This window comes from Lactuca saligna, chromosome 5 (assembly GCF_052625555.1).
Source record: "Lactuca saligna cultivar CGN05327 chromosome 5, ASM5262555v1, whole genome shotgun sequence".
NCBI lineage: Eukaryota > Viridiplantae > Streptophyta > Magnoliopsida > Asterales > Asteraceae > Lactuca > Lactuca saligna.
Window position 1 is genome coordinate 256,116,126 of NC_136421.1, and position 17,485 is coordinate 256,133,610.

Below are 17,485 nucleotides of genomic sequence, written 5' to 3' on the forward strand. Positions count from 1 at the left end.
GGATTATAGGTGACGTACTTCGATGTCAAAATATATCGCCCAAAGGGCGAACCTGTCCCCTATCCTCACAAAAGTGAGGAGCTGTAGTGGGCGGCCGAAACCCATGCAGATTCATTCACATATTGTCGGGGACGAACAATGTCTAGAAGTATCCCGTGCTATTACTTAGTTTTTTTGTATTATTGTAATTTATTATTATTATTTTTATGCACCTGTAAAATTATATATATGTGTGTGTGTGTGTGCGCGCGCACGCGCGTGCATGCGTGTGCAGAACTAGAGTTGTGTCCTATGGGTTAAGGCACATAGGTAATAAACAAGAGGTTTCAAGTTTGAAACATGCTTCTAACATTTCCTTCAATTTATTTTTCCTCCACTTTAAAAGCGTCTCACGTAACCTATGGTTTAAAATTTAATGATAATATTACGGAAATGTATGAAGTCAAATAAGCAAATTTAATGATAATATTACGGAAATGTACGAAGTCAACAAATACACATAAATAATCACATAACATAAACATATAAACACTCATCGGTCCCCGCCCGGCATCGTACCGAAATCCAAAAACATATAATATAAACATATAAGCATTCTTCAGGCTTACCCCGACATCGGATTGAAGTACGGAACATATAGCAAGCACATGCAAGAATCACGAAGACACCAAGTAGTGCTCCCGCATCTCCTCCTCGGGCTCCCAAGTCCACTTTGAGCCCTTTCGTTGTTGTCACTGCACCTTTACCAACTCTACCCTCTTGTTCCTGAGTTCTTTCGTCTTCCTATCGATAATGGCTACTAGTCTCTCGATGTAGTTTAGGATGTCATCAACCTGTATATCCTCTAAGGGAACAACCGCGGATTCATCGACTAAGCACTTCCGCAGCTATGAGACATGAAAAGTATTGTGGATCTGGCTGAGCTCTGCTGGAAGATCCAAACGATAAGCAACCCGACCCACCCGAGCCAAAAACCTGAACAGACCGATGTATCTGGGGCCCAGGTTGGCCCGCTTCCTGAACCGGGTGACACCTTTCCAAGGTGACACCTTCAGGAGAGCCATGTTGCCCACCTGAAACTCCAAATCTGAACGGCGCTTGTCGGCATAGCTTTTCTACCGACTCTGAGCAGTCTGGAGCCTGCTCCGGACCTGCTGAATCCTCTCAGTAGTCTTGAGTACTACCTCAGTACTCCCCATGACTCTCTGACCGACCTCGCGCCAACAGATTGGGGTCCTACACTTCCTCCCCTACAACATCTCGAAAGGTGGTCGATCTATGTTGGCGAAGTAGCTGTTGTTATACGAAAATTCCACTAATGGAATATACATATCCCAATTGCATCCAAAATCCAATACACATGCACACAGCATGTCCTCTAAAGCATTAATCGTCCTCTCACTATGCCCGTTAGTCTGAGGGTGGAAAATGGTACTAAAGTGAAGACGAGTACCCATATTGTCGTGAAACCACTTCCAAAATCTGGAAGTGAAATGAACATCTCGTCTGACTCAACCGAAACAGGCACTCCATGTCGTGCCACTACCTTACGTAGGTAGATCTCGGCCAGCTTTTCAGCCGATATACTCTCCCGGATCGGGATGAAGTGAGAACTCTTGGTAAACCGATCCACAATAACCCATATCGAATATACTCCACGTACGGTCCAGGGAAGCTTCGTGATGAAATCCATAGTCATATCTTCCCATTTCCACACTGGAATGTCTAACGGTTGCATCTTGTTATGGGGTAACTGGTGTTTGGCCTTGACTTTCCTGCAAGTCAAGTACCACTCCACATACCATACTACATCCCGCTTCATGTAGGGCCGCCAATAGCCAGGGCGAAGATCTCGATACATCTTCGTCGCCCCGGGATGGATGGAGAACCTCGACTTGTGAACCCCATCCATCAGAACCTGGCATACACCGCCCCAATATGGGACCCAGACCCTCCTATGTAGGGTCAAGAACCTACGATTGTCATAATCAAATGAGGCCACATGTCCTATGATCCGCTCACACTTCCGACGCTCCTCCTTCATACCCTCGACCTGCGCCTCTCGGATCTGCTCTAGCAACGGAGTGATGATTGTCATCATCAGACATATGTCTGGAATCGGAGTCGCCATTGGCTTGCAGCTAAGAGTATCGGCCAACACATTGGCCTTCCCTGGGCGATAAAGGATATCATAGTCGTATCCCTTCATCACATCTAACCACCGATGCTGCCTCATGTTCATATTCGGTTGATCCATGAGGTACCTCAAACTCTTTTGGTTTGTGTAAATGGTACAACGAACCCCATGGAGGTAATGTCGCCAGATCTTGAGGGATAAAACAACAGCCCCCAGCTCCAAATCGTGTGTCGGGCAATTCACCTCATGAGGCTTCAGCTGCCTTGAAGCGTATGCTATCACGTGACCCCACTGCATCAACACTACAACCATGCTTGTGATCGGTCCCTCGTGATTCTACTTCTCTTTCTGTAGTTTTTAGTATACTAAGGTGAGCGCTGAAGCGCTGCACGAATCTTTCTTAGAAAGATTCAGCGACGAAGTTCTGCCCCTGCAGAGCCCGACTCCTAGCTAAAATCCCCTTGTAAGTAAGTTATGCTTACCCTATTTTAATATAGCTTATATTTAAAATTAATATTGTTATTATGAACTTATAATAAATATTTGAGCTATTATTATGACTTATATAAGTGTCGTTATAATATCTTTTTAACTACTCGCGGTACGGGGAATCTGGTTTAAAGGGCAATATAGGGTTGTTGGATTTCAGAAGTGTTATACGCCAAAATAGTCCTGCCCTCCGGTGTTTTATGTCTGGCCCCTGTCTGTACATAGTGGTTGAAAAGTATTGTTTAAACGCTTATATAATAATAATAATAATAATAATAATAATAATAATAATAATAATAATAATAATAATAATAATAATAATAATAATAATAAGACTAATAATTAGTCACGATAAATATTAGACTAAAATCTAGTGGTAATAATACTAGGTTTCGTCGAAGGAAAATATTTTAAAGTAAACGAAGCGCTATCCGAGTACCGAGTCACCACCTTCTCAGGCGAGTGCATAGTTACTTTCATCTTACACATAGATACGAAGTATATTATATAAATTACGTGTTATGTATGCATATTATCTTAATACTTGTTGTCTATACTGGATGAGCAATTTTATACATGTTTTAAATGATTTAAACAGTATATGTATTTTATATCTACGATAATGTTGGGGTAAACCATGGGTAGATGTAATAGATGGAATATGAGTTTGATGATGAGTTGAGAGGTGTTATAGACCACGATGTGAGGGTGAGAGGTGGACGATGTGAGAAGCCTTTTCCCAAATGATGGCCCCGTCATTCAGCAGAGTATAGATGACAACCACGGACTATTCTAGACAGTCCAGTGGAACACTAGCAGGATCGCAACCTGTAGGTGTTGTGAACGATGTGTTCACCCGGTGTACTCTAAACCTTGGCGACCATGCAGACTTGGTGCCTAAACCTTGGCGATCATGCAAACTTTATACCTAAACCCTGGCGACTATGTAGACTTAGTGTCCGTTATGTAAACCTTGGCGATCATGCAGATGTTATGCATAACCCCTGACGACTATGCAGACTTAGTGCCTGTTGTGTAAATTGTGGCAACGATGGACTTCGTGTCGATTACTTAGGATGATCCTTAGGAATAAATGAACGAGAAATAGCTTATTCTTATGGTAGATCCTTAAGAATAAAGAAGATAATGGGGATGGGTAATTGGGTTGATTGCTTAATTGTTTAAACATAATAATTGTATTATTGTAGGTTTAAAACCCTATGTACTCACTAGGTTTCCCAACCTGACCCACTCAGTTTATTTATATCACATGTGTTGTTATGAAGTCAGATTACAGTGAGAGATGAAGGAGATATAAATCACTAGTAATAATGAATGTAAGTTCTGTTTATGCTTATGTTTATGTATTGACGATGACATCCCAAATGTTTAAAATGAATAAAAATACTTTTCTTCATAAATGCTTTGATAACGTATTTATCATGTTTTACTGGGAACAAATTCCGCAACATTTTTATTAAAAGAGGTATTCTGATTTTCATAAAGCATAAACAAAATCGGTCTTTTCTGGCCGTGAAAATGGAGATGTCACATTCAGAAAGTAGATTTCCTCGTTCACGTGGTCAGCAAAGAAGGGATATACGTAGACCCCTCCAGAATTAAGGCAATCGAGAACTAGTCAGCACCAAGAACGCCAACAAAAATCCTTCAATTCTTAGGCCTTGCTGGCTATTATCACAGATTCATACAGAACTTCTCCATAATCGCTAAGCCACTTACCACCCTGACTCAGAAGGGTGTTACCTTCAACTGGGGAGAGAAACAAGACACTACGTTCCAAACGCTTAAGCAAGCCTTGTGCAGCACACCTATCTTGTCTCTTCTAGAAAGGACATAAGATTTCGTATTATACTACGATGCATCCAAACAAGGGATAGGCTATGTACTTATACATCGAGGAATGGTTATTGCCTATGCCTCGAGACAGTTAAAGAAACACGAGGTCAACTACACCACTCATGATCTTGAATTGGGAGCAATAGTGTTTGCTCTGAAGATCTGGAGGCACTACCTTTAGGGTACAAAGTACACCATCTTCACCAACCATAAAAGTCTCCAGCACATACTCGACCAAAAGAAGCTTAACATGAGACAACGACGATGGGTAGAGCTACTTAATGACTACGAATGCGAGATTCGTTATCATCCCAGCAAAGCCAATGTAGTAGCAGATGCCCGTAGTCGAAAGGGGTACTCAGTTCGTAGAGTAAAAGCACTAACCATGACCATCCATTCACATCTGTCCACATAGATCAAAAAGGCTCAGCTGGAAGCCTTGAAGCCTAAAAATGTGGTGGGTGAAGCCTTAAGAGGAATGGAGAAGAACCTAGAAATCAAGGGTGACAGAGTTCGTTATTTCATGAACCAGATCTGGACACCGAAGTTTGGTATATACAGAGATGTTGTCATAAACGAAGCCTACAAGACTCAATAATCCATTCATCCAGGTTCAAATAAGATGTATCTGGATCTTAAGAAACTCTATTGGTGGCCGAACATGAAAGCAGAAATTGCTACCTATGTGGGCTAGTGCCTAACTTGCACCAAGGTCAAGTTAGAATACCAGAAGCCCTCGGGTTTATTACAACAACCAAATATACCTTAGTGGAATTGGGAGCGGATTACAATGGATTTCATAACCAAGTTGCCTAAGACCGCGGGTGGTCATGACACCATTTGGGTAATCGTCGACAGATTAACCAAGTCCACACACTTCCTACCAATAAAGGAAACAGACAAGATGGAGAAACTGACCAGAACTTACATAACACAGATAGTACGACTACATGGTGTGCCAATATATATTATCTCCGATAGAGATAATAGGTTCACATCAAGGTTCTGACAGTCACTACAAAATCTCTGGGAACTAGGCTGGACATGAGTACAACCTACTATCCACAAACCGACAGGTAGAGTGAGAGAGCTATTCAAAACTTGGAAGACATGTTGAGAGCTTGTATGATCAACTTTAGTAAAGCATGGGATGCCCATTTTCCTCTTGTCGAGTTCTCATACAACAATAGCTATCACACCAGCATCAAGATTGCCCCGTTCAAATCCCTCTATGGCCGAAAGTGCAGATCACCTCTATATTGGGCTGAAGTGGGTGACATGCAAATAGCTAGAGGGCAAGTTCCTGACATCACTCTTACCGGCCCGGAGATCATCATGGAAACAACAAAGAAGATCTTTCAAATCTAAGAACGACTAAAAGCTTCTAGAGACAGACAAAAGAGCTACACAGATAAAAGACAAAAACCCTTGGAATTCTAGGTTGGTAACCGCGTTCTGTTGAAGGTCTCACCCTGGAAGGGCATGATACGCTTTGGAAAGCATGGAAAACTAAATCCAACGTACATTGGGCCGCTCGAGATTCTTGCTAGAATCGGCCCAGTAGCTTACAAACTCTGTCTACCACAAGAACTTAATAGCGTACACCCTATATTCCATGTGTCAAACCTAAAGAAGTGTCTATGTGACGAGACTCTTGTGATTCCACTTGATGAAATTGAGATAAATGAGAGTCTGCAATTTGTGGAGGAACCAGTAGAGATCATGGATAAGGAAGTCAAGAGAACAAAACAAAGTCGCATACCGATAGTGAAGGTCCGCTGAAACACCAAGCGAGGACCCGAATTCACTTGGGAGCGAAAACACCATATGCAATGAAAATACCCGCATCTTTTCCCTAGTCCATGAGTACTCTCTATAGAAATAATTTCAGGACGAAATTCCCTCTAACGAGGGGATAATGTAACAATCCGTTATTTCAAGTCAATGTAAGTCAAACTTGCTTAAATAAAAGTCTAAACTACAACCATGCACAAGTGAAATCACATCATAACATTAATACAATAAGAACTTTGGATGCCAAAAAAACAATACATGTTTATATAAGTTCATATGTTAACATATAAGTGTAAATTGAAACCTACATTAATTTGAGTTATTATAAGTCAACACAAGTCCACATATTAAAGCTAAAACCATAAAATATCACACTACATTGGAGTTTTCGGTTTAGGGAATCTAATCCCTAACCAAAAACCGAAAACACCCTGCTTTTGGAAAGCCAAAACTGAACCTTTCTTGTTAACTCTAAGACCGAAAACCCTTTTCTATTTGACTTTGGACCGAAAACCCTATCATGGCCCATCAATAGGACCGAAATCTCTATGTTTTGGGCCCATTAGGGCTAACAACACATGTTATATGTATATATATATATATATATATGTGAGTGTGTGTGTGTTTAACCGCAAATACAACTCATTTCTCATTTCCCAAACCAAAAACACCTCAAATTTGCTCTTAAAACTCATACATGATCTTCATATTTTTAAAAGATTTTGCCTAGATCACCATCCAATCTTCAAATCTTCAACTGAAATCCCTCAAGAAGATTCATCCGATATTCAAATCTTCATAAATTCCTACAAATCTTTAAGTTTTCCCCAAGAACACCAAGAATATCTTCAAATGTTCATATTTCATCCAAAAACACCAAGAACACATTCAAATAATTCCTAAGACTTTTGTAAGTATTTCTTACATGATTTAATGTTGTCTAACACTTTAAATTATTATTTAAATTAATATCTTATTAATTTAAATACGATATCATGTATAAATATTATTAGGATACGACTACTCACACGGGTTCTAACTCGAGGATCATCGCTACCACTTCGTATCCAAATGAGAACGCACATTCGAGGTTAGTTCATACCCCTATGCTTTCACTAATTTTCAATGTTTTTAAGGGGGATACAAGTGAAACACAAGGAATCTTCTGTTAACATTCAAACAATTTCAAACCGTTTCAATCTATTTTTAAACTGTTTCAAGCTAATCAAAACTATTTCACCTGTCGTTTTTACCAATATATATATATATATATATATATATATATATATATGTAACGCCTGTGTTTCCAGGCTTGCCATTTTTAGCAATGTAATATTCTAGGTTAACCTTTGTAACCCGTTTTGAAATAATAAGATTGTATTATTTGAGTATTATGTGTTTTGTGCTTAATTGCTTAATTATGTGGTTTGATTAATTAAGAATAAAAATAAGCGTCAAAATTTAAGTGTAAAATAAACTTGATATCTTTAGATAATGTTGTAGTAGTTGAAACAAGGTTTCCGGAGATATAAAGAATACCGAAATCCGAGTTATAACGAGGAAGTTATGACCTGTCGAAGTTTCGCGACAGAACCGGCAACGCTGAATAACGTAAAAAGTGAAATTTACGTTAAAGCGATATTTAGCCTTAGTGATCTAAATGAGAATCGAAGATCTCGTTTTTAGTATCAAAGCGAAAAAAAGTTAGGCGAGAACGGACGTCAAACGAAGAAGTTATGAATTTATAACGAAAATTTCTGTCCCGGCTTATTAAAAATAAATAATAAAAATAAAGTCAAATTAGCCGATGAAGTCTAAACGAAAGTTGTAGAGCGTAGTCTCACCTTTCCGTGGATATAAAGAACGTCGAAAACGGAGTTCTTATGAAGAAGATATGAATTTCCGAAGTTTGATAAATAATTTGTATTTATTTTTAAATCAAAATTCGGAAGCCTTATCCGAAGACAAGTCATCGATCCGATCCGACTTACGCATCGCGTAAGTGAGTATGCCCCGCGTACTCTGAAAGTGTCGACATCGCAGCAAGTGGCTTCGGATACGTAAGCGATGACGTTTCTGAGGCACGTACGCCCCGCGTACGAGAGGCTTCCAGCCTCCTATAAATAGGATGCGAGGGTTCCGGGTTTATTTGCTAATTTCCTCTCGTTTTTGTGCCGAAGCTCTGCGTTTTTACCCCCGAAGCCCAGGTAATATTCCCGAGTCCCGAAGCGAGTCCCGAGATCCCGAAGATCCCGAGAAGTGCGGTTTCCGAGCCGAAGCTCTGCCCGCGAGAAGTTCGATTTTTGTAGAGATCTTCCAGATCTGCGGAGGATTACTACTTCTGCAAGCCGTAGTGCTGTCTGATCATCTTCTGATCAAGTGAGTGTATACTACCTTTCATAAACGCAATAATAATACAAGTATGGTTCGAGGGTATTAAGTTTATTGTCGTTTATACGCGTGAATGCGTTATTACTTTCTTCTAACGTATAATTATGAAGTATTTTATACGAGATACGTGTTATGTGTATATTTTGTTGTTATGTGTGTGAATGTATATTCACTTTCTTCTATCTTACAGATATGATTATTTCTATATGAAATACGTGTTATGTGTGTGTGCCTCATCTGTTATATGGAAAATGTATTGATCAAGCATGCTATACAGGTTTTGAAAATATGTATAAAAATGTATGTTTTTATCTACTAATATGTTGGGTAGAACATGGGTAGATAGTTGGTGTGTAATAAACAGATGAGAGGCCTCGTTGTTGTTTTGATCCAGTCATCTAGCGGAATTTAGATGACGACCACAGACTTTTCTAGATAGTCCAGTGGAACGCTAGCAGGCTCATAACCTGTAGGTGTTAATGAACTTGGGTGTTCATTCGCTGTATTCCATCCCCCTCATGGTTGCCTTATTTGACTTATATTGCTGAGGAAACCCCACAGCATGTGTTGTCACCCCGAAGAAAATATTCTTAGATTAGGTCCCTTGTGTTAGTTATTTTAGGGACGTAAAGTGAGAATAACGGGAATGGGTAACTGGGTTATTGTTGGTTGATAATAATTAATTTAATTATTTATTGTGGGTTGAAAACCCTATATGCTCACCAGGCTCCTAAGCCTGACCCACTCAGTTTTATTTGTATTACAGGAAGTGGCGCAAGGGCGTAAGATGGATGAACCATCAAGTTGTTTTGTTTACAAGTCTACATATGTTTATATTTGTTATATGACTTGTAATGTATTCGTTTATGCTTATTAGTTTGTATCGGAACATGACACCCCGAGTTTTGATTATAATGAAAATACATTTCTTTTATGAAATGCTTTGGTAAACATTGTTTTATCATGTTTTGTTTTTGGGAACAAATTCCGCAACTCTTTCAAATCAAAAGGATTTACTCTGAATTTATTTTAAAAGCATAAATGAAAATCGGTCTTTTCTGGCCGAGATTTTGGGGATGTCACAGTATATGTACATATGATTCAACAGGATTAGGACTGGTGTTTTTGTCTTAACTCTTGTTTCTTGTTTGGTTGTGGGCTTAGGGTGGAATCACTTGTCCGACTGCCTTTTCAATCTCAATTATATATGTCGTGTATATATATATATATATATATATATATATATATATATATATATATATATATATATATATATATATATATGATTATAAAACTTATTTAAATAAAACTTTAACCTCTTTGTAACATGTCGAGCAAATGGGTACTTTTCATAAATATTTCAGTACACACATATCATACCTATAAATTATAATAGGTATAGTTTATGAAGCATACATACTACTCTACTAGTTCAAGGAAAAGTACAAGAACATGCATGATAAATTATAATAGGTATATTTTATGGAACACATACACTATTTTACTAAGTTTCAAAGGTACAATACATAAATAATTATTTAAGTATGATTATTTTACACTACAAGTACAGTACAAAAGGGAATATATACATTTAAAAGAACAAGAGAACATTTACACACTATACGTAAACAAGTTAATACAAGAGTGTTAGCCACATACGCCAAACTTACATCCAACGTACGTCTTCGGGTAGCCCAACTTATCAGCCCACTTTTCTAAAGTCCAACTCAATAATCCACTTTATCCAATTCATAGTCCAGCAAAATAATAAGCATTTTAAAATAAATAATACCTTAAGTGACGGATGTTACAACACTGCAATATTTCAGTTGATTGGTTCTCAGTTTCTTCGGCCCTTGGTTTTTTCTCGATTTGGGATTTCCACGTAAATTTCTATGTCTCTCTTATTTACTGCTTTGCTTAGTATTTTTCATTGCACGTGGTTGATTATTGTTTAAGTTATTAGTCATATTCCGCTTGAACTAATATTTTTCTTATGATTTAGATTTATGGGTTGTTTGATGTATTAGGGATTTTCGTTTTAATGCATCATTCACTTGTTTGTTTACTACATGCAACTTTATAGACAAAAATAAACAAGGAAAAAACCTTTAAGCTTATCAAGCTAGCTATACAAATATTTACTTATAATATAAAAATTCTATTTTACAGTTATTTAAGAATCAATCGGGATTTTGTTTGACCTTCCAATTCGACAATATTTATCTAATACACAATTTATAAATTTATTGTTGTAAAAGATGTGAGTCAAATTTACAAAACACTCATAAATATTAGACAAAATTGCAAAAATAGTCCCTGTGGTATGCATTTTTTTGGGGTTTCACTCCAAACCTCGACTTTTTTGGATTCATGGTCCTTTTAGCCTAGTTTGTTCGTAAAACTGGTCCCCCGACTTAACTTTCGTTAAGTTGTTATTGTTAACTCACTCATGTGCCTCCCACATGAGGGTATATTTGTCTTTTCACTTATAAGGGACCATTTTTGCACAAAAAATATACCTATTTATTTGTTTTAATAATTAAAAAATAAAAGAGGTCTCTCTCTCTCTCTCTCTCTCTCTCTCTCTCTCTCTCTCTCTCTCTCTCTCTCTCTCTCTCTCTCTCTCTCTCCAGCGACCACCACCGTGTTTCTCACGAAATCACAAATTCACATAATAACAAAAAGGGGTTTAAGGCAAATATGGATCGTAACAACTAAAAACTCTCATTGACATTTTAACAAACACTTTGTTGGCATATTTCACTGAGCTAAAAATTAATAATCATAATCACTTTTCCTGTGTGCCTTTCTTCTTATCTGTACAAATTCAAATCGCAACCCCTTCTTCCTTATCTTCTTTAATTACATATTGAAAAGGAATACGCTGATGTTCTGATGATGGACAACAAGACAATGTAAGAGAAGAGAGAATGATTTCAATAGAGATGGTGGTCTTAACTCTCCACAAAGAAGAGATGTATGCCCTGGTTCTTGATTTAAAAATGTTTGTGAGATAGATACAACCATACATGCGGTCGGTGGTCAAATTAAGAGGTGGAGGAGAAGATAGACTGAATGGTCTATTAGTTTCGGTGAATCGACCTTAAATCTTGACACATATATATCGAAATAAGAGTGGTGGTCATCGTTACCTGCTGTATTATCAAAGTGGTGGTTGATGGGTGTCAAGAGGTGGTGTGAGGAAGTGCTACACATATGGGGATTGTAGCAGCAATAGCAGAGCTGCGGTGGTGGCTTTGTTGCCTCGCCTTTCTTTTCGTCTGACGGTGATTAGCGAAAGGAGACATCAAGTGGTGGTGATCGGAGTCCTCATGATGGCAGCGGGTGGCGGCGGCGTGCAATGACAGTTCCACTTCCTTGCTCATTTGTCGTTTTCCGACGTGAACTCAAAAGGAAGGGCAGTGAACGATGATAGGTAGTTGGAGGGAGCTGGTTTGATGGAGCCACGCAAGCAGTAACAACAGCACATGTGAGGGTGTTTGGCTAGCTCCAAACGAAGAGTGAGGAACATGGTGGTGGTGGCTGCTGATATAAGAACGAGAGAGAGAGCTTTTTAATTTTTTAATTATTAAAATAAATAAATAGGTATTATTTTTTTTTTAAAAGGGATATATTTTTTGTGCAAAAATGATCCTTATGAGTGAAAAGACAAATATACCCTCATGTGGAAGACACATGAGGGAGTTAACAGCAACAACTTAACGGAAGTTAAGTCGGGGGACCAATTTTACGAACAAACTAGGCCAAAAGGATCATGAATTCAAAAAGTCGAGGTTTGGACTAAAACCTCAAAAAAAATACATACCACAGGGACTATTTTTGCAATTTTTTCTAAATATTAGGGGTATTTTTAAAATCTATTAAAGCTAGAAAAAAAAGTTTGTCTAAAATATTCTTTTATGGTGTTAAAAATGGTATAATAATTTAAAAATGAACAACCGTTTGTACTAAATATTATATATTTTCTATCATATTATATATACAATTAATTCATATTACCTTTTTTAATAATATAGTAGGTGTGAGATCCGTGTATTACACGAGTTTTATTAAAAAATTAATATAAATTATTAAGAATTACATGTTTTTTTGTAATAATTTTACATAAATACAAAATTCTATAATAAATAAAGTAACTCTTTTAATATATTTACCCTACTAAAATGGTAAATATTTGTAAAATGATGACAACAATAATGATGTAAACATTAAACATGAATTAATTAAAACTTGCTACATATAAAAAAACAAAACGATGTATAACTAAGTTAATGTATAATAATAAAAACAACTATTAAAATATCGTGACTTATTTTTATGAAGTACAAATTTCCAAAGACTTCCTTAAGTACAACATTAGATGCCGTATTGATAAGTTTAACATCTTTATCTAAAATTAATATCTTTAATCCAACTTACTTTTAACTCTCGACAGTGCAACATACAGTTGTATATGAGTGAATACTGGTTGTCTCAAAAACAATCCCACCCTCGATAGTGACTGTCCTTGACTTTTATTTATTGTCATTGCAAAACATACAACCAGTGGAAATTGTCGTCTTTGAAATATGAAAGGAATCCTTTTATCTGAAGGCGTCAAAGACATTCTTGGAATAAACGTACGGTTTTCGGTATTACTTCCAGATATTATTTCAGTTTTATAACACGTTTACCCAATGCAATAACCCGTAACCTCGTGCCATTGCACAATCCGCATTAACTTTGAAATGTGTAACAAAAATATACTCCTTTTTATTTCAATTTAATATATATTCCAAGTTAGTGTGGATTAGTTTGTTTTGGTGACATGCAGGGGAGAAAAGGAATTAGTTTGCTGTTTTGAAGTTTTTGTGTTATAACAATATGGTTTTTTTAAATAATATCAAACCTGACATGTTTATTTAGGTGTGTTCAGGTATAACCAAAAAATGTTTATTAGGGTTGATTAAGTAATTCATTTGCATGTTCTGGTATCGTTATTAAATTTATAAGTTTGATTACTAAATGAAAATGGCATATATTTAGAAATCGAATTATTAATAAAAAAAAACCATACATACATAGACATGCACCATATTTATCATACACACAGTAACAATTTAAAAGTAAATAAACAACAACAATTAATAATGAAAACATAATCCATATTTAACATAAAACGAAAGTAAACAGAATCTCTAAAACCAACAAAGAAAGTATTTTTAACAAACCATAAAACCTCAAAATTGTTGTTGGACTGGAATGTTAAATAAAAAACGAAAAATGGAAAATTGTTTGAAATGTTAATAAGATGTCACTTCTCGACTTTAGGAATCAATAGTTGTGTGGACACAACACTTTCCTTGACACCAATGGATTTTTTTGAAGGTTTTGTTGATGACTCACAAATAGTATCTTCAAGATCGTAAACATCAACAAGTTTACGTTTCGCATTGGTAGGTGGTGAAAGGAGGCTAGTGGTGTCATGGTTGGTTGATGGACTCATTGAAATAGTATTTGGAAAAAGTAGAGATAGAAATATTATCAGCAACAAAGGAAGCAGAACCATTAAATGCAAGAATTATTATATGTTAAATATTGAGATAGGAGTAATGTGATACAGCGAAAAGAAAAAAAAGCAGGAAATTATACCTTAAAACCAATTGTATCCTGAGAGTTGAAATCTCATACCACGACATTAACAAACTCAATTTCAGTGTCCTATATAACAATTTGTAAATTGTATTTTAGATTGGTAAATATAAACTATATAAAACGTAATATGTAAATGGATTAAGATTTAGTTGTAGTTAAACCTGTTCAATGTGGTTTGCTTTTTGAAGCTTCTCGAGCGCATAAATTACGTCAACGTTATCACTTATCTTTGATATGTTGTAACTACGGATGTATTTTCTTCCAGAGGTAAAGCCTTTAACTATAATTTTGAAAGCCATTTTTCTACCAATAAGTTCATTAATCTCAATAGGAAAACCAACACTCTTACCCAGCTACAAAAAAAAATGTAAATTAAACAAAAGTTAGAATGAAAACGTAGAAATCATTAGAATAAATTATGGATTTTATATTATGGATTTCACAATATATACCTTTTCATACTTTTCTATCAAATCTGATGCAGAAATGTTTAGAATACTTCTAACATCATGGTCAAATAGAGTAAGTGTCACTACTCCCACCAAGCCTTGTACTCGAATTTTGAGCATAAAACTAAGATATTCAACAAATAAATAAAAGAATACAATTTATATAAATACAACAATGAAAGAATATTAAATTTCTTATGATACCTTGGTTCAACAACTGACTTGTCATTTGCACTTCTCATGTGTACATACCAGCCACATGGTACAAAACATTGGATTGTTCAAGGGGCATTTTCTGAACCTTTATCTTACAATCATTGCAAGCCGAGTAGTACCATTGTTGAGTATCTTCAAACATCTTAATTGTGCCAAGAATGATGGCATAACTCCCTTATAGTAATAAGAAACGATGGTGAATTAGGAAAATTAAGTATTATTAATTTAAGATTTAATAATATAAACATACCTCATCTAACTCATGGATCATGGAAATTTGGTAGAACGGATTATTTTTAAGAAAGTCATCATGTACAGTATACATGATGGAAGACTTTGTAGCACGACAACATGAAGAAGCCGATCCACTTTCTTTTTCATTCAAAATGTTTACAAATAAAGTGTAAGTATAATATAAATAAAAGATATATTTAGTTTAATAGTAATATAATAAAGGACTTGATTGTAATATAATCAAACCTTTTTTTGAAATCAATAATTTCTTCAACTTTCTTATCAATGAATAACTTTGTTGCTAAATATGTGTTATTCACATATGCACGCCCTAAAAAGAAAATGGAAAAAATGTTCATATAAATTATTTCTTATATAAATATTGAAAATGTTAAAGATAAAACATTGTATTAATAAAAGGACCTCGGTGATTCTTTAACTTAGCACATTGAATTATCATTACAAAATTCCCCCGATGTTTGGATACATAGGAATTAATTTGTTCAGCGTAATCTCCCTACAAAGTAGCAAACACTTGTCATCCCTTAAATGTATATGAATTGAAACAATAATTCTAAAACTAATAATACACAAGTCATGAAAGAAACATACTCTAAATCTTCCAATTTCAATGTAATCCTTTTATCCAGTTTTTGGGTTATAGGTTCAGTGGATAGCATTGAAAAACATTACCAATGACATTTATAATATACACGATGAAACATGTTAGTATATAATTAGTGTTAGGATGGACAAATTACATACAAATATTATAAGATGTAAAATGTGAAATCAACGTTATGAACTTACCCAAAAGAAATAGTTGAAGGGATAACCTTATCGATAAGATGTTGGAAGTTTGCGAAAGCGAAATAATTCTTGGGCCCATTAAAACCAATTCACTTGGTTACTCTAGTGATATATTGGAAAAACAATTTGTTTTGAGTGTCAACAAACTTCATAAAACCATCAACATATAAACCAAGTGTTTATGAATGTAAACATCAACATATTCTTCAAGTGCTTTCCCCAATATCATATATGATTTGTCGACAGTGCATTCAATTTTATTGCCCTTCAAAAAACGATTAAATAAATAAATAGTAAACAACTATATTATTAACATGGATAGTGTATAACTAATTATATGATATTATGAAATCATTAAATAGTTTTTTAGCAATTCATTTTAAATGCCTCTTCATCCATTAAAATCATTCTGATTGTCGTGTTTCATGTGGTTTCTTCCAAGTTGTTTGTTTCCAAAGTCTAATTATTCGGACCTTAACTGTGTAGTTGTCATTTAAGAGACCTAGATCATTAATCATTGTGATTTCGGTTGGATACATGAGTTGTAAAAGAAATATAAAAACTATGATTATTACATTGACAAAATTGAGAATGATAAGCAAATAATTCATTGGAGTAAAAAAAATTAATATTCATATTGATATAATTTGCATACGATTCAACACAAGAGATTAGAAGATTAATAAGACAAAGATACGGAAAGTTTCATTGAAATTGACAAAAATATCCTTCTGCAAAAATTATTGTGTTTCATTTTTGTTACTACAAACATTTATAATTTGCATATTTTTAATGAACTTTATTCTATTGCAAATATGTAGTCGATATAAATCATTATAATGTTCAAAAGCATAAAGATTACTACAAACCATGTTAAAAACACAATGATAATAGACAATTACATTCCTTTTATTGATTCCATTCAATCACAACAAACAAATATAACAACTTTCAAAGAAATAGGAAAACACATATAAACAACAGAGTTGAACATAAACACATCTTATAGTCTTTTTTTTCAGTATATTATTGTAAATGGTTTCAAGTTTGAAAGTAAATTGCTACAATAAAAACTTTCATCAACAGATCCCACAACATGTAATCAAAACATACGAAAAAAGTTCTTAAAAATATGTTAAATTTGATTTTTCTATAAAAAGACCAAGAAGCCCTTTATCCAAAATAAAAACAAAAAATAACATTTTGTTTTCTTTTTAACCAACCATTTGCAAATGTCACATTTAATTGATTTTTTTAATGAAATCGGGGAAAATAGTTCTTAAAAAAATGTTATTGGCATGAAAGTCAGATTTCATAATAACCTTTTGTTGTATATTGTTCCCGAAAATATGTTGTTGAGAAAATATGTCGTTGGAATGAAATTTAGAATGAAATTGTGAGCAAGGGCAAAACGGTCACATTTGATGCAAAAAAAAAATTTGGGAAGAAA